This window comes from Brachyhypopomus gauderio, unplaced genomic scaffold (genome assembly GCF_052324685.1).
Source record: "Brachyhypopomus gauderio isolate BG-103 unplaced genomic scaffold, BGAUD_0.2 sc73, whole genome shotgun sequence".
In the NCBI taxonomy this organism is placed as follows: Eukaryota; Metazoa; Chordata; class Actinopteri; order Gymnotiformes; family Hypopomidae; genus Brachyhypopomus; species Brachyhypopomus gauderio.
The window spans coordinates 1,635,332-1,653,559 of record NW_027506894.1 but is presented as its reverse complement, the minus strand read 5'-3'; the positions used below and the strand labels follow the sequence as shown (position 1 = coordinate 1,653,559).

Below are 18,228 nucleotides of genomic sequence, written 5' to 3'. Positions count from 1 at the left end.
CATGGCCGTGTCCTAGCCCCATAATTACAGCATCCTTTCATATAAACCTGAACAGTCGATAGTCAGGGACTCTCTTTCTCTCCCCTCCCTCTCTCTCACCATCTCTCTCTCTTCACCATCTCTCTCTCTCTCCCTCCCTCTCTCTCGTTTCCTCCCTCTCTCTCTCCCTCCCTCTCTCTTCGTTTCCTCTCCTCTCTCTCTCCCTCCCTCTCTCTTCACCATCTCTCTCTCTCTCCCCTCCCTCTCTCTCGTTTCCTCCCTCTCCCCCCCCCCTCTATCTCTCCCTCCCTCTCCCCCCTCTCTCTCCCTCCCTCTCTCTCTTCACCATCTCTCTCTCTCTCCCTCCCTCTCCCCCCTCTCTCCCTCCCTCTCTCTTCACCATCTCTCTCTCTCTCCCTCCCTCTCTCTTCACCATCTCTCTCTCTCTCCCTCCCTCTCTCTCGTTTCCTCCCTCTCCCCCCTCTCTCCCTCCCTCTCTCTCTCCTTCTCTCTCTTTCCTCTCCTTCTCTCTCGCTCCCTTTCTCTCTCTTTTCACACAGAGCCATAGCTCTATTCTTTATTTTATTCTGTTGTAGGTTGTGGTTTTAGACATCTGATCTGAGTTGATGGTGGTGGGTGTTGGATCACAAGGAAAGTGACAAAGAGAGATGGAGAGAGAAGGAGAGAGAGAGAGGAAGTGGGAGAGGACAGAGAGAGAGAGAGAGAGCAAGAGAAAAAGAAAGTTTTTGAGTTTAAAAAATCCCCCTTTTTGTCAAAAACATGCGTAAATATATTAATTATAAAAGTAATTATAATTGCAATAATATTGAGAATATTAACAATGATGATTAATTTATCACTTTATTTCCTTTGTCATTTATTCATACAAAATGTGGGTCTTGGATCTACACACCAGAGCCACAGATAAAACAGCACTGGTGTAAAGCCAAATCAAGAACTACACATGATCTCCCTAAGCTTGAAACATCTCTCCAGATGTGCGTCCTGATCTTCATACTTGTCCCAGGAGACATTTTACCAGAGCACACCTAGTGGGTGGAGCCTTAGAGTCTTGGCAGGACAAACAAAAAGACCATGAGTAAACATCTGAATCTTTTCATCTGGAGTCTGGATCCCGGAGGCCAGGCGTGGTACAGAACACACAGTGTGGAAGCAAACAGATTAAACTCAGGAACAGAAGCTGCAGTTGGTCAGTACAGCAGAACCCCGTACAGTCCAGTAGAACCCAGTACAGTCCAGCAGAACCCAGTACAGTCCAGTAGAACCCCAGTACAGTCCAGCTGAACCCAGTACAGTCCAGTAGAACCCAGTACAGTCCAGCAGAACCCATTACAGTCCAGCTGAACCCAGTACAGTCCAGTAGAACCCAGTACAGTCCAGCAGAACTCAGTACAATCCAGCAGAACTCAGTACAGTCCAGCTGAACCCAGTACAGTCCAGCTGAACCAGTACAGTCCAGCAGAACTCAGTACAATCCAGCAGAACCCAGTACAGGCCCAGCAGAGCCCAGTACAGTCCAGCTGAACCCAGTACAGTCCAGCAGAACTCAGTACAATCCAGCAGAAACCAGTGTACAGTCCAGCAGAACCCAGTACAGTCCAGCTGAACCCAGTACAGTCCAGCAGAACTCAGTACAATCCAGCAGAACCCAGTGTACAGTCCAGCAGAACCCAGTACAGTCCAGCTGAACCCAGTACAGACCAGCAGAACTCAGTACAATCCAGCAGAACTCAGTGCACAGTCCAGCAGAACCCAGTACAGTCTAGCCGACCACAGAGCCCTTAGGCTGGTTGCTTTGTTTAATATGCTAAAACCCCAACACACTACTGCACGCACACATCACACACCTATGCACACATATACTACACACACTTGGACACACACATGTGCACACACACTTGCATGAATAAATTCTGTTTACATGTGCATATAATAGCTTGCTCGTGTAACTATACATACATGTACATACATTGCCTTGCATGTATGTGTGTGTGGGCGAGTGTGTGTAAAACAATTTTCAGTTCATCTAGTAGTAACAGGAAGGCAGATATAACATGCTTGTCAACATGAGAGAGGTCTGTTAATACAAATGACTGATTATACAACAGTGTATCAGTGTATCAGACACACTGAGGAAGATGTGTTTCACACTGGCAGTCACAGTCCCACTCAGAAAAACTCAACTGTGGATCACATTAACCATTAAGTTAACAGTGGATCAGATTAACCATTAAGTTAACAGTGGATCAGATTAACCATTAAGTTAACAGTGGATCAGATTAACCATTAAGTTAATAGTGGAACAAATGAACAAGTGTTCCTGCATCTGGAATCTAAGTGGCAAAGAATAACACACACGTTTCATACAGACAACATTGTTGTGTTGCTCCACTAGAACTCGAATGAGAATTTGATTTAATAATGAGACACATTTTATAATTCTCTCCCAGACATGCAGGTCAGATGTGTTCAGGTCAGATGTGTTCAGGTCAGACATGTTCAGGTCAGACGTGTTCAGGTCAGATGTGTTCAGGGCAGACATGTTCAGGTCAGACATATTCAGGTCAGATGTGTTCAGGTCAGACCTGTTCAGGTCAGACCTGTTTCAGGTCAGACGTGTTCAGGTCAGATGTGCTCAGGTCAGACGTGTTCAGGTCAGACGTGTTCAGGTCAGACATATTCAGGTCAGACGTGTTCAGGTCAGACGTGTTCAGGTCAGACGTGTTCAGGTCAGACGTGCTCAGGGCAGATGTGCTCAGGGCAGACGTGTTCAGGTCAGACGTGTTCATGTCAGACGTGTTCAGGTCAGATGTGTTCATGTCAGACGTGTTCAGGTCAGACGTGTTCATGTCAGACGTGTTCATGTCAGACATGTTCAGGTCAGACGTGTTCAGGTCAGACGTGTTCAGGTCAGACGTATTCAGGTCAAATGTGTTCAGGTCAGATGTGTTGCTTCCCTGCACCTTCGGGTTAGGGAACGGGCTCTGACTGTTTGTGCTTATGCACCAAATGGCAGTTCAGAGTACCCGGACTTCTTGGAGTCCTTGGAGGGGATACTGGACCCTTCTGGGGATTCCATTGTTCTGCTGGGGGACTTCAATGTTCACGTGGTCAATCCACACCAGTTCAGTCAATCCAGACCAGTTCACGTGGTCACAGTCTGTCCATAATGAACACCATGTTCGACCACAGAGGTGTCCATAAGTGCACATGTCAGCAGGATACCATAGGTCGCAGCTCGATGATCGATTTTGTAATCGTGTCGTCGGAATTGCAACCGTGTGTCTTGGACATTTGGGTGAAGAGAGGAGCTGAGCTGTCCACCGATCACCACCTAGTGGTGAGTTGGATCAGATGGTGGGCGAGGATGCCGGACAGACCTGGCAGACCCAAATGTATCGTGAGGGTTTGCTGGGAACATCTGGCAGAGGAACCTGTTAGAAAGGTCTTTAACTCCCACATTCGGCAGAGCTTTGACCGCATCCCGCATCCCGCAAAACTCAGGTGTGGGAAGAGTTCGGTGAGACCATGGAAAGTGACTTTCGATTGGCTCCGAGAAGATTCTGGCAAACCGTCAGGCAACTCAGGAGGGGAAAGCGGTTTCCAACCACCACTGTACAGTATACAGTGTGGCTGGGCATCTGCTGACATCGACTGGGGATGTCACCCTTGTGAGGGTCCTGGAGGGTGCATTAGGAGTTTGCTCAACCAGTTTGCTATGGGCTATCCAGTACCTGTACAAACGGAGCAGGAGCTTGGTTCACATGGTCGGCAGAAAGTCAGACTGGTTCCCTGTGGGAGTTGGACTCTGCCCTTTGTCACTGATTCTGTTCAGAACCTTTATGGACAGAATTTATCTGTGTAGCCAAGTGGTGGAGGGGGTTCGGTTTGGTGGCCTCAGGATTCCGCGTCTCCTTTTTGCGGATGATGAGTTTTCTCCGCAGGGTGTCCGGGCTCTCCCTTAGAGATAAGATACGGAGCATGGTCATCCGGGAGAGGCTCAGAGTAGAGTCACTGCTCCTCCATGTAGAGAGGAGCTCCAGGCATGTCCAACTGGGAGGAGACCAGGGGAAGACCCTGGACACGCTGGAGTGATTATATCTCTCGGCTGTCCTGGGAACACCTCGGTATCCTCCCAGAGGAGCTAGTAGAGGTGGCTGGGGAGAGGAAAACCTGGGCCTCTTTGATTAGGCCACTGCCCTGTGACCCGAACCCAGATAAGTGGATGACAATGGATGGATGGATTCTAAAAGAGACGAGCGTAAGCGTCTGTGTTACGCCAGTGATACAGGTGATGACCCACACACTACCCCCCTACCCACACTCTACTGCCCTACCGCACACTCTATTGCCCTACTGCACACTCTATTGCCCTACTGCACACTCTATTGCCCTACCACACACTCTACTGCCCTACCACACACTCTACTGCCCTACCACACACTCTACTGCCCTACCGCACACTCTATTGCCCTACTGCACACTCTATTGCCCTACCGCACACTCTATTGCCCTACTGCACACTCTATTGCCCTACCACACACTCTATTGCCCTACCGCACACTCTATTGCCCTACCGCACACTCTACTGCCCTACCGCACACTCTATTGCCCTACCACACACTCTACTGCCCTACCGCACACTCTATTGCCCTACTGCACACTCTATTGCCCTACTGCACACTCTATTGCCCTACCACACACTCTATTGCCCTACCGCACACTCTATTGCCCTACTGCACACTCTATTGCCCTACCACACACTGTACATGTATGTGTGTGTTTGTATGTGTGTGTATGTATATGTGTGTGTGTGTGTGTGTGTGTGTGTGTGTGTGTGTGTGTGTGTGTGTGTGAGTGTGTGTATTCTCTCATGCTTCTTTCTCCCTTACACAGTGAACAGTTCAGAACATTCATGATACATTCAGAGAAGGATGAATGGATGTGATTATGAATTCATTTCATAATGAATGAATTTAATAATCAATGAAAGTAATAACACATTATCGAAACTCTTAAATTATCATCCTAATCCATAAAGTTCTGTCATATATTTATAATTCCACTGGCATTGAGGTTTGTATTCTGACCGTGAGAACAAACATCCTAATGATGATGGTTAAAGCAGCAAAGTGAAAGAGGCTTGCCAAAACACACACACACACACACACACACACACACACACACACACACACACACACACACACACACACACACACACACACGTGTGCACACACACACACGCACACGCACACACACACACACATAGATAATTTTAAAGAATTGCCTCAAAATCAACATCATTAAAGCACCAACAATGATAATTATTGTGTGTGTGTGTGTGTGTGTGTGTGTGTGTGTGTGTGTGTGTGTGTGTGTGGTGTGTGTTTATATGTGTGTGTGTGCGTTAAAATTATATGCCTCTCTAACAAACAGCTGTACCAGTGTGCAAATCATTCAGAGAGAAGAGGAACATGACACACACACACACACCACACACACACACACACACACACACACACACACACACACACACACACACACACACAGCTATTCTTTTGGTTTGTCCTTTTATGGCCTGGCAAAGTGTGTGAGAAGGTTTCATTTGCAGACGATCGTGGAAACAGCACCACCAGGGTTTAGTGTAATGTGAGTTTGGAGTGAGTGGTATGAGGTGGTGGGATGGGGAGGGGTAAAGGGTGAGTGTAAGTGTCCGGGAGGCATGACAGTCATATCTGGTGCCCCGTCACCCTTCACGTACTGCGGCACGCTACTTGAGGTATACCCTTATGCCTACACCCGACATACACAATACCCTTAGGCCCTACTCCTTCAAGGCAATACCCTTATGCCCTACACCCTACACTCTACAACGCAATACCCTTATGCCCTACACCCTACACTCTACAACGCAATACCCTTATGCCCTACACTCTACAACGCAATACCCTTATGCCCTACACCCTACAACGCAATACCCTTATGCCCTACACCCTACACTCTACAACGCAATACCCTTATGCCCTACACCCTACACTCTACAACGCAATACCCTTATGCCCTACACCCTACAACGCAATACCCTTATGCCCTACACCCTACACTCTACAACGCAATACCCTTATGCCCTACACCCTACACTCTACAACGCAATACCCTTATGCCCTACACTCTACAAAACAATACCCCTATGCCCTACACCAGGCGTACTCAACTAAATTTGTCCGCGGTCCAATTTTGGCAGATACCTGTGACCTGAGGTCCGGTGCGGCGGGGGTGGCGAACGTAAGTTGTTGAGCGGGGGTGGCAAACGTAACACTCGTGACGAAGTGTTTTTTCAATAGCCCTGAAATAAATGCTCCGTTTTTTTTAGGTCCGTATCCAGTTTATCAGGAATGAGATTGGGTCCGGACAGGACTGCGTTCGGGTCCGGATCCGGACCGCGGTCCGCCAGTTGAGTACCCCTGCCCTACACCCTACAACATATCCCCTACACTCTACAAAACAATACCCCTATGCAGGGGCGGACTGGGGAGGAAAATTGGCCCAGGAGTTCCTGACAGACTGGCCCACTATATATAAAAAATAAAGGGAACACTTAAACAACACAATGTAACTCCAAGTCATCCACACGTTGTGTTCAGATAGGAAGCAACACTGATTGTGAATCAATTTCAACTGCTCTTGTGCAAATGGAACAGACAACAGGTATATATATATATATATATATATATATATATATATATATATATATATATATATATATATATATATATATATATATATATATATATGTGTGTGTGTGTGTGTGTGTGTGTGTGTGTGTGTGTGTGTGTGTGTATACTGTATATGAATCTATGCATGGCATGTAGTGTATATGACTGCGTTTATTGTCATATGGAAAATATTAAATATTAATTCCAGCAATAATATGATTACAAAGCCACATAGTGGCTTTTAAATAGTCCATCATAAGACCACCAAACAAGTTGTTTTACACAAAGTGCATCCTAAAGAACAACCTACAACTCTAACGTGGGTATTTCTTCCTCTTACCTATTTGTGGTGGTTAGTTTTAATCTAAGAATTTCAATAGCTTTAAAAAACACAGTGCGCAGTGCTCTGGAACCTTTAAGACCGCCACTTGCGTCCGTGTTAACCGTGTTAAGGTCATTTTGTACACGGTGCCTAAGACGTTGCAGAGGCGACAGCAGTACATTTAAAATAACATGTTATCTACAATTTAAACTGCTGTATGTTTTCGTAGTCCGGCCCGGATTTTCTGGGACAAGTTGTTTTTTTTTTCTGATCTCCGCTGCATACCGTCAGCCCGCATCAGCTGGCCCAGTCCGCGTCCCGGTCCAACTCGTTCATGTGTTCACAGGCTCAGACCGCGGCCGCGCTGAGCAGGTTAGTGTGACTGGAGCGGGGGAGGTAATAACACCGTTAAACAGCAGCGTGACTACGGGCCGGGGACGCAGTGCGCGGCAGTGGCTCCTCCACGGGCTGAGTTACCACCGGCGGCCCACCGGCCCACTAACCCATCGGCCCACCGGGGAAATCCCCGGTAGCAATGTATGCCAGTCCGCCCCTGCCCCTATGCCCTACACCCTACAACATATCCCCTACACCAGGGGTAATCAACTATATTGTTCCGCGGGCCAAATTTGGCAGATAGCTCTGACCAGCGGTCCGGGGGACGGGGGGGGGGGTTGGCGAACGTAACACTCGTGACGGAGTGTTTTTTTTTCAATAGCGCTGAAATAAATGCTCCGGTTTAAAATTAATTCTCCTGTCAAAATTAAGAAATATTTTTAACAATTTATTCTGGGTCCGGATGGGATGGCATTTGGGTCCGTATCCAGTTAATCAGGAATGAGATTGGGTCCGGATCCGGACCGCGGTCCGCCTGTTGGTGACCTCTGCCATACACTCTACAAAACAATAGGCTACCCTTATGCCCTACACCAGGGGTGCCCATTACGTCGATTGCGAATGAATGCGGGTAGATCGCATGACATTAAAAAGTAGTGGATGAATGACAAGCTATCGTCCATCTGCTCTATATTGTTGTGTATATATACACCACCCCGGTAACAATTTACGTTAACCCATTATCTTGTTCCCTACGTTAACCCTAATCCCTACAATAACCCTAATCCCTACACTGCCTGCCTAACCTAAAGCTCCTGCTACATCTGGGTTGTTCCTGCTTTAACATCCCTGATCAAACTTAACAAGTAATTGTCCAGCTCTTCGTTTATGTGATGACTTAAATCCTTAAGCAGTTAATACTTCATAACTACAGGGGGCGCTAGCTTTGATGAGGAGACGTAAACACCCAGACGGCCCACCTGCACCTCCCACTGCCTCACACCTCCGCTGCTATGGAAACTACAGCTGCCAACTGTTACAGGTGTGTGGAGGAACTTTTGTCTTTGGCTCAGATCTTACACGGTCAGGTTTGTGTTTTCTTTTATCATGGTTAAGGCTGGGAACTGTTAGATCTTTAAAAAGAAGCCCTGGGCCAGCTGTACTCTAGACCACCTCTGGTATTAACGGAAAGCGTGATTAACATTCAACTGGAGCGTTTTCAGATGTCGGGAAGGCATCAATCCTCTTGTGATTTACGGCTGCCACCTGGTGGCCAAGAGTGAAACAGCAGCGGGGCTGCGGTGACTTTGACATCACTGGTGTAATTTTTAACAGCCCTTGGAGTGCGCTGTGGGGCACGTGCTTCGCTCCAAAGCGGGTGATTGGCGGAGACTTGTGCCAATACTCTCGCGCATCCGCCGCCATCACCCGCGGGGTGCCAAGGCGAAGCGTCAACGCGTCGACGCGTCAGAGCGTCAACGCGTCCAATGACAGATAAATTGTGTCAGACAAATACTAGCCCACCCTGCAATGGTGGACTGCCAATGACTTAGTAGCGAAAAAAAAAATCTCCTGATTCAAAGTGATGAATGTCGTGAATTAAATTTAATTAAAGGTCTTTGTAGCTGCTGTGGCTTTCTAGCCGTACTCAGATTAATCAATAAATCGGTTAATCAGCACCAACAATCAGGATATCAATTCTATTAATTCTACGATATTCAAGTTCAATGTCATTAATATTTTTTTATTTAATTTTTTTAAATTTAATTGATTGCCTGCTAATGGATAACAGGATATTTGGGAATTCTGAGGTACACTTCCAAATACACACACACACACACACACACACACACACACACACACACACACACACACACACACACACACACACACACACTCCCCACTGGCCGGGATCTACACAGGGAAAACGCCTCCCCGCCTCTGCACCATTTTCCTTTAATTAGCCTCCCGGTGCCCCGTGGGTAATTACGGTAACGAGCCGCAAAAGAACCGTAATGAACCGCAAAATCCAGAAAAAAAACTTCTTCAAATTACAAGCGCCTCGGAGCACTGATTAATCGCTGTAATTGCTGAATTGTCAGAAAAAAAAGAGAAAGGACAACGCTCGAGCTCCGAATTGACACCGTGTCCCCCAGCGCGAGCCCCGTATGTCACCCGGTCGCCGCCTCGCGCCTCCCGTGCTGCCACCGTCATTTACAGCCAATGATCAGTAGGTGTCCGCGTGGGCGCCTCCTCACCTCACACCCCCGTCAGCCACACACAGCGACACACACACACACACACATATACACACACACACACACATACATATACACGCATACACACACGCACACACACACACACACACACACACACACACACACACACACACACACACACACACACACACACACACACACACACACACCGGGAGGAGCCGTCTACCCTTCCGTCACCCATACCCGCCCCTGAGGACGGTGCGTCGTTGGCGGCGTCAATATTATTTATTATTCCCGTTAGTCTCGGTATTTAGCGCCGGTGCAGCGCGCGGTGCTCGGTGTAAAGGAGGTCTCGTGCTGTTTTTACCCTCCACCGTGTGTTTCACGCATGTTTTCGGGCTTCTCGCGGCTGGCTGCGCCCGCGCGCAGTGATGCTCTGCGTTAAGGGCTCGTGAATCGTCGGGAGTCTGGTAGGTAAAGCTCGTCCATTTTCCCTCCCCCCTCCCCCCGCTGTTTTTGATGCATGCTCTCTCTCTCTCTCTCTGTCTTACTCCCTCTCTCCCTCTCTCCCTCTCTCTCCTTCGCTCCCTCGCGAGGGCTGACGCGAGAGACGGGCGAGCGAATTAATCCGTCGCCTTTAATTGCACGGTGGTGTCCAGCGCGCGCCCTCCCCCGGTGTTCCCGTTAATGACCTCTGATCCGCGTGTCCCTGCCGCAGCAGGCGGAGAGTAATTACCGTAATTGATGCTCGCGGCGACGGTAGCGGGGCAGGGGGGCCGCTTTGGCCACAGCTGCAATTCTCTCTCTCTCTCTCTCTCTCTCTCTCTTTCTCTCTTTCTCTCTTTCTCTCTTTCTCTCTTAAACAAAACAAAATCCTTAGAAAACACCGAGGCCTGCTGCATTCGATAAGAATGAGGGAGAGTTTAATTAGATAGAATAAATCAACAAATAAACAAATAAATACACAATAATAATAATAATAATAATGTAATTATTTTATTATAACAATAATAATAATAAATAGAAAAAAAAACCGAAAACTGGTCAGATTGACTGTATTTGCTGTATCAGGTTGTTGTGGTATAAATCTAAGCTGTGTTTACAGTCTTCTGAATCAAGGTATTGTCTTTCACAAAGCTATGGAATATATTCCTAAATTAATATTTTTAAATGGATTTTGGTTGAAAGTTCTATTGTTTTGACCAAAGCGTTGAGGAACAACACATCAACACATCTGGACACGGTGACGTTTCTCACTGTAAGTTCTCTCTCTCTCCACAGAAGTGCTCTGGTGAATGATTGAGCTGCTAGCGTGAGTGTGTTGGTGTGCGTGCGTGTGTGTGTGTGTGTGTGTGTGCGTGCGCACGCGTGCATTCCGTTCCCATGGCGAACATGAGCAGCGGCGTGTGCATGGAGACCCCACACACTCACGGCCACGCCCACGGCCACGCCCACAACTACACGCCCACCCCGGGGCGGGACTTTCCCCTGCAGATGGACTCCTGCATGAACCCGGTTCTGGACTACAGCGCCCAGATGGAGCGCTATCGCTCCTTCGCCAACTTCTACAAGAACAGCACGGCCGGAGCGCCGTTTCCGCAGGCCGCCAAGATCGCCCGCATCGCCACGCCCATCTTCCCGTCCGCCCGCCCTCTCCGCCATGCCCCCCTGGCCCTGCGACAACGGCATGCTGTGGGCCCGCAAGCCGGCCGCCGTCAACGTGGAGGGGGCCCACGGCCACGCCCACCGGCCCGCCATGGCCCGCGCCGAGCCCGTCAACGTGCACATGCCCGCCAAGCACCTGGGCCAGGACTCCGCCCTCCCCATGGCCGCCGACAACTTCCTGTCACCGCTGACGGCCGAGCAGTGCCGCGGGCTGCCGGTGGGCGGGGCCGACTGCATGAACCGCCTCAAAGTGCCGCCCTCCGTGCCGGTCCCGCCGGGCGGGGGCGGGGCCGACGCGGAGAGGGGCGGGGCCACGTTTGGAGGGATGCCACCCCTCGGGGGGCTGTCTCTGCCTCCGGGGGTCATCGTCATGACGACGCTGCACTCGGGCGCGGGGTCGTCGGGGGTGACGATGTCGGACAGTGCGTTTCAGATCGCTAACGCGGCGGCCGCGGTAGCGGACTGCCAGCACAGCGGCTCCTCCTGCTCGGGCTCGCCCGCCGCCCTCGGCAACACCGCCGCCAACGGCAACGCCAGCTGCGCCGGAACCAGCGGCAACACCGCGGGGGGCGGGGCCGGGGGCGGGGCCAACGGGGGCGGAGCGGCCAAGCGGAAGAGGAAGCGGTGTGGCGTGTGCGCCCCCTGCAGGCGGCTCATTAACTGTGGCGTGTGCAGTTCCTGCAGGAACAGGAAGACGGGTCATCAGATCTGCAAGTTCAGGAAGTGTGAGGAGCTAAAGAAGAAACCAGGGAGCACAGTGGAGGTACAAACACACATCATATGATAAATATATCCACGTAACATGAAATATGAAATGAGCATACACCCAGACTTGCATGCACACACACACACACACACACACACACACACACATAATCTCTCTCTCTCTTTAACTCTCTCTCTCACACACACACACATAATCTCTCTCTTTTTCTCTCTCACACACACAACTCACATAATCTCTCTCTCTCTCTCTCTCTCTCTCTCTCTCTCTCTCTCACACACACACACACACACACACACTCCTCCCTCTTGCTGCCCTGTAATTGGTAGTGATGATGCTGTGGGTTTGGAACACAGCCCAGTCCTGGCACACACCGCTCTAATTAACCACCAGGCATTCATAGTGTGTGTGTGTGAGTGTGTGTGTGTGGAGGGCACAAGTGGCTGCTTGGGACATCTCCCAAAGGCCATTAGAGTTGGATCTATGCTGGCGTTCTCTTCCCTCCCTCTTTGACTGCTGCCTCTCTCACACACACACACACACACACACACACACACACACACACACACACATTCTCACACACACACTCTCACACTAAAACACACACACACTCACACACACACACTCAGAGTTGCTCCTCCTCGGTGTGGAGGAGGGGTGTGAGTGTGTGTGTGTGTGTGTGTGTGTGTGTGAGGTACGCGATGAGGCAATATGCTGTAAGCCCGCTGTAATGTTCACGCCAGCAGCAGTCAAGCTTCTGAGCCCCACTGCAGTAGCACCACAGGCCAGTGACCCTCTCACACTGATCCAGGACCAGCTTGTGCCCCAACCACTCACCTGCGCCTCCCTAGGGAGGACTGATCTCTGAACAGTGGGGGCGAACACCGCCACTGAAAGGAACGTGGCCGGTGACAGAGTGTGAGACAGCGTGTGGACTGGACTCTCCTGCCTTGTGTGCAGTTCTCACGGTCGCGTCCTCGTCCCTCCTAACACGAGGGACACTGGTGTGAGGCGTGAGCTCGGAGGAGACCGGGCCACGTCCACACAGCCCACGGCACCGCCGGCGTTCACAGCCCTGCGGGGACTCTGAGCGTAACACCATTAGCAGCGTTTGGGCTGAATTAGACGACGTGCTGCTGGGATCCTGCTGCCTCTGTTTAATAACCATATTGAGGTTTCGTGTGAATCAGCGAGAGGTACTGGAATATCTCCTGGCATGCCTGCGGGCCGCGCACGGGGGAGGCGGCTGGTGTGTGTGTGTGTGTCTGCTCTGACGGTGCGGGCGGTGTGTGTGAGGGGACGCACCAGCTTGCTAACACGCTGGGACCCCTGAACCCTCCTGCAGGACCAGATGGAGGGAACTCACTCTCTAGTGACCCTGTAGCACGCCTGCCCCGCTGAACCTGCCCCGCTGAACCTGCCCTGCCCCGGGCGTGGTGTCTCACCCTGGGGAGGTGTCCTGCCAGGAGCCCTGTTGAGTGATGCTTCACTGTGATTGGCTGGGCTGTCCACATGGACAGGGAGAAGGCAGCGAATCAGCAGAGCCTGGGCGGTGATCTTGGGACATGACTGATTTGTAAGTGACTCAGTAGTGTGTTCTGGTGTACAGGTGGATGTTTGAGGAGACTGCAGCAGGTCTGGTCCTCAGATGCAGGTCTGGTCCTCAGATGCAGGTCTGGTCCTCAGATGCAGGTCTGGCCCTCAGATGCAGGATTGGTCCTCAGATGCAGGTCTGGTCCTCAGATGCAGGGTTGGTCCTCAGATGCAGGGTTGGTCTTCAGATGCAGGTCTGATCCTCAGATGCAGGTATGGTCCTCAGATGCAGGGCTGGTCCTCAGATGCAGGTCTGGTCCTCAGATGTAGGTCTGGTCCTCAGATACAGGGTTGGTCCTCAGTTGCAGGTCTGGTCCTCAGATGTAGGTCTGGTCCTCAGATGCAGGTCTGGTCCTCAGATGCAGGTCTGATCCTCAGATGCAGGTCTGGTCCTCAGATGCAGGTCTGGTCCTCAGATGCAGGTCTGGTCCTCAGATGCAGGGTTGGTCCTCAGATGCAGGTCTGGTCCTCAGATGCAGGTCTGGTCCTCAGATGCAGGGTTGGTCCTCAGATGCAGGGTTGGTCCTCAGATGCAGGTCTGGTCCTCAGATGCAGGTCTGATCCTCAGATGCAGGGTTGGTCCTCAGATGCAGGGTTGATGTGGGCCCAGGGCCCCTACAGGGCAAGATCTGCATGTGTTGTTCTGGAACTTCACTGTGATTTTAATGTTACTAGTCAAAGCAGGAAGGAGTTGGTGGTGTCAAGGGCTACAAGGGTTTGGTGTGTGTTACTGCGGTGTCTAGAGGCCATCATGCATTTGTATGTGCTGCACTCATTTTTCTGTGTGTGTGTGTGTGTGTGTGTGTGTGTGTGTGTGTGTGTTCATGCATCTCCTCCTCAGAGAGCTTCCTCTGTAGGGGCAGCAGACACCTTTCGCTGGTTCTTCTAAAAACATCATCAGTGGATCCCAAATGAAAACCGGTCCAGCTGAGAAGAACAGATGCACTCCGACACGAGTGCGCACCATCCCCTGACCTCTCACCCCGACCTCTCACCCCCTGACCTCTCACCCCCCTGAACCCCACACACCTCCACCTCTCACCCCCCCCCCCCCCCCCCCAAAACTCCACACTCTCACAAATCAGGACCCACAAACGCCACCATATGGACAGAAGAGAAGCACCACCTCCCACTCTTCCTCTCTCTCTCTCTCTCTCTCTCTCTCTCTCTCTCTCTCTCTCTCTCTCTCTCTCTCTCTCTCTCTCTCTCTCCCTCTCTCTCCCCCTCTCCCTCTCTCTCTGGCTGCTGGCTAAAGTTTGAGGAGCAGTTAAACCTCAGTGTGGAGCTTTATTTCCTGCACTGGTAAAAACACACCCACCCACCCATACACACACACATACACACACACACACACAAACACACACACACACACACCCCACCCCCACACACACACACACACACACACACACACTCACACACACACACCCCACCCCCACGCACACACTTGCAGCAAGGAACAAGAAAAACCATGTGCTGGAGTGTGTCATCATACATGCTGAACTCACAAGGACGCTGAGCGTTCCCCCTCTGTCCAGAGCCTGTACCTCGATACCTCACGGAGGACACGACTGAACGAAAGAGACGCTGAACGCAAAGACAAAAGAGCAGAGGAGGAGAAGTGAGGAGAAGTGAGGAGACGTGAGGAGACGTGAGGAGACGTGATGTATGTGTGCTGTACTCCTGCTCAGGTGTGGAAGCGCCTCTGTACAAACAACCAGCTGTCCTGGGAGATCCTTCTGTTGTCTATAGGCAGACCTTCAGATGAACAGTGTGGAGGTGAAGATCACCTCAGAGATGGTCTGGCAGAGTCTGGTCCCCTCTGAGAACCGTCCACACTCCCAACCCCTCACTGTTGCATGGGTAGATAACGTGTTTTGGTTTTAATTAAAGACTTTAAATAACTTTGTACATTGCTGTTGTGATGCCTCACTGTCTTGATTAATAAAAGACCGTTAGGACAACACTGTGTGAAGTGCATTCTTTTGTGTGTGTTGTGTAGCCCGCACAGAGCAGCGGTATTGTCTGTGAGCAGCACGCTAGCACAGAGTGCCGTGGTGTGTTCAAGGCCACCAGATGGATTTCATACCCATCTTCTGGAATCCATTTTGATAAACGCTCTCACACAAGTAAAATGGTTTCCCCTGTTGACACAAAGGATTGGTTTCAAACGGTAAAAAAAAAACCCCAGCCTGAATGTGAAATGTGATATAAACTCATTTCTCCCTCAGTCTTCGTGATCTGTCAGAGTGCCTTTGAAACGTGTTAAGTGGTTGCTGGTGGCGGGAAAAGCTCTAATAACACGGCTCACACGGAGGACACATAATGAAACCTCAGCCCGCACCCGAGCGGCAGGAAAGATGGCGGAAGATGGTGGAATATTTCAGCTTTACAGCAGATCACTGTACATGTCATCCTTTTATTGTTAGGCTTCTATGACGACTCCAGTGTTGCTAGGCAACATGAATTACAATGACATGAGCACCCTGTGTTCTAGAATGTGGGAGGGGCAGCAGATGCCTTCACTCTGTGGATGATTTACATCAGAGAGAGAGAGAGAGAGAGAGGGGGAGAGGGAGGGAGGGAGAGGAAGGGGGAGGGAGAGCAAAAGAGAGAGAGGGAGGGAATGGGAGATAGAGAGAGGGAGGGGGAGAGAGGGAAAGGGAGAGGAAGAGATGGAGAGAGGAAAAGAGTGAGGGAGAAAGGGAGGGAGAGAGGAAAAGAGGGAGAGAGAAATAGAAGCAGAAAATGAGAGATATGTTTTAATCTCAACAGCATCTTTATTTAATCAACCCATCTGATAAAGCTCAGGGTCAGATAACAGTTAACTAACAAACACAGTAAAAACAGGAATATGATAGACACAGCACAGGAAGACAAACAGCAGAACAGGCCACCTAAAACACATGCACAATGCATACCCACACACGCGGCACACACACACGGCATACACACAAACACACACACGCATAGACTATGACTCTGTGACTCTGTGACTGACTCTGTGACCCCGGGATTCTTTGACTCTGTGATTCTATGACTCTGTGACTCTGTGACTCTGGGATTCTTTTACTCAGTGACTCCGTGACTCCGTGACTCTGTAACTGTAACACCCTCCTGTTCATATAACCCTCCAGGTCTTTGGACCACAGCAACATAACCAACACAGCCACTCTGACTTACTGCTTAATGATTTATTGAATCAGGTTCAATTACACTGAAACTGCAGTTAAAGAATAAAAGATCATGTAAAAGGTTTCAAGTTCCCATAACCAGTACATTAATCACCAATCATTTGTAATTAATCTTAAGTGCTTTAAAGCAGGAAATGTCCCCCCCCCCCCCCCCCCCCCCCCCCGACAAAGACGTTATCAGGGTGTGTTTTCATATACCTGATGCTCTTCACCTGATGGGCTTTCATTGGTTCTGTGCTGTACTACAAATTACCTCAGAGGACCTGAATGTTTTCTTACTACATATAAGAACTGTAAAAGGTATGTAAAAAAGATTAAATAAAAAGAAAAAAAATTGGTGTAATGTCTGCACAGAGGATGGTGAAGAGGAAGATGAAGAGGATGGTGCAAAACAGCAGTAAATGTGCACACAAAACATGATTGCACCCCGAAAATGTGTGTGTGTGTGTGTGTGTTTGTATATACAGGAATAATCTGGACAATCCATTCATTGTCATCTGCTTATCCAGGTGATGGGGACTGTAGCCTAATCAAAGAGGCCCATGTTTCCCTCTCCTCAGCCACCTCTTCTAGCTCCTCTGGGAGGATACCGAGGCGTTCCCAGGACAGCTGAGAGATATAATCTCTCCAGTGTGTCCTGGGTCTTCCCCGGGGTCTCCTCCCAGTTGGACATGCCTGGAATGTCTCAACTGGCTCCTCTTGACATGGAGGAGCAGTGACTCTACTCCGATAGACACAGTACTGTTATACTCTACTGTGTTGGTGGTTTAGGGGGAGGGGTGGAAAGTAACGAATTAAATTTACTCACGTTACTGTAATTGAGTACTTTTTATGAGTAATTTGTAATTTTCTGAGTAGTGTTTGAAATGTGTAATTTTTACTTTTACTCGAGTAAATTTTGACCCAAGTAGTTTTACTTCGCTACATTTGAACGCCCTCACGTTACTGAGTAAAAAAATATTGATGGTGAAAAATTAAATGCGGGCAGAAATTTTAAATTCTGAGTCCCGGAACTGAAAGTCAATTGCGTTATCAGGGCTGGCTCGACTGCCGCTCCTCCTAACAACCCTAGAGGCACCCGAGTCAGTCCTAGACTCTCCAGGCGCAATCAGCAGTGATCCGTTTTAGCTGTCTCTATGGCTTCTTAAGGAAGCTTAGTGAAACGGATCACTGCTTAATCGTTTTGGCTCGCCTTCACGTCCTCAGCCCTTTCTCTGTGATCTCTGGTTGTGTTTCTTGTGTTTAGGTGTCTCACCACCTTATGCTCTCTCTTATCTCTTTTGCTTTTCTACTACTTATTTGAGTAACTATCTCCTGCGCTGCTTACTAGCCTACCTCAAGTTTTCCCCCTGCTTTATCTCTTATCCGTTCTTCGTTTTATTTTGGGAAGAATTTTTGTCGCTGGGTTTTTTTTGCTGCCAGTTACTTCCCCTGGAGTCCTAAGTTTTGTTTTCTCGCTTTG

General features: G+C 49.7%; 1 pseudogene across 1 annotated transcript; it reads left to right on the top strand.

Moving 5' to 3' along the window:
• The first annotated feature begins 9,642 nt into the window (after window positions 1–9,642).
• LOC143491288 (uncharacterized) lies at window positions 9,643–14,585 on the top strand (annotated as a pseudogene). The gene is made up of 3 exons (XR_013125170.1): window positions 9,643–10,063; window positions 10,875–12,021; window positions 14,417–14,585. The product of XR_013125170.1 is annotated as an uncharacterized LOC143491288 (transcript).
• Window positions 14,586–18,228: the final 3,643 nt, after the last annotated feature.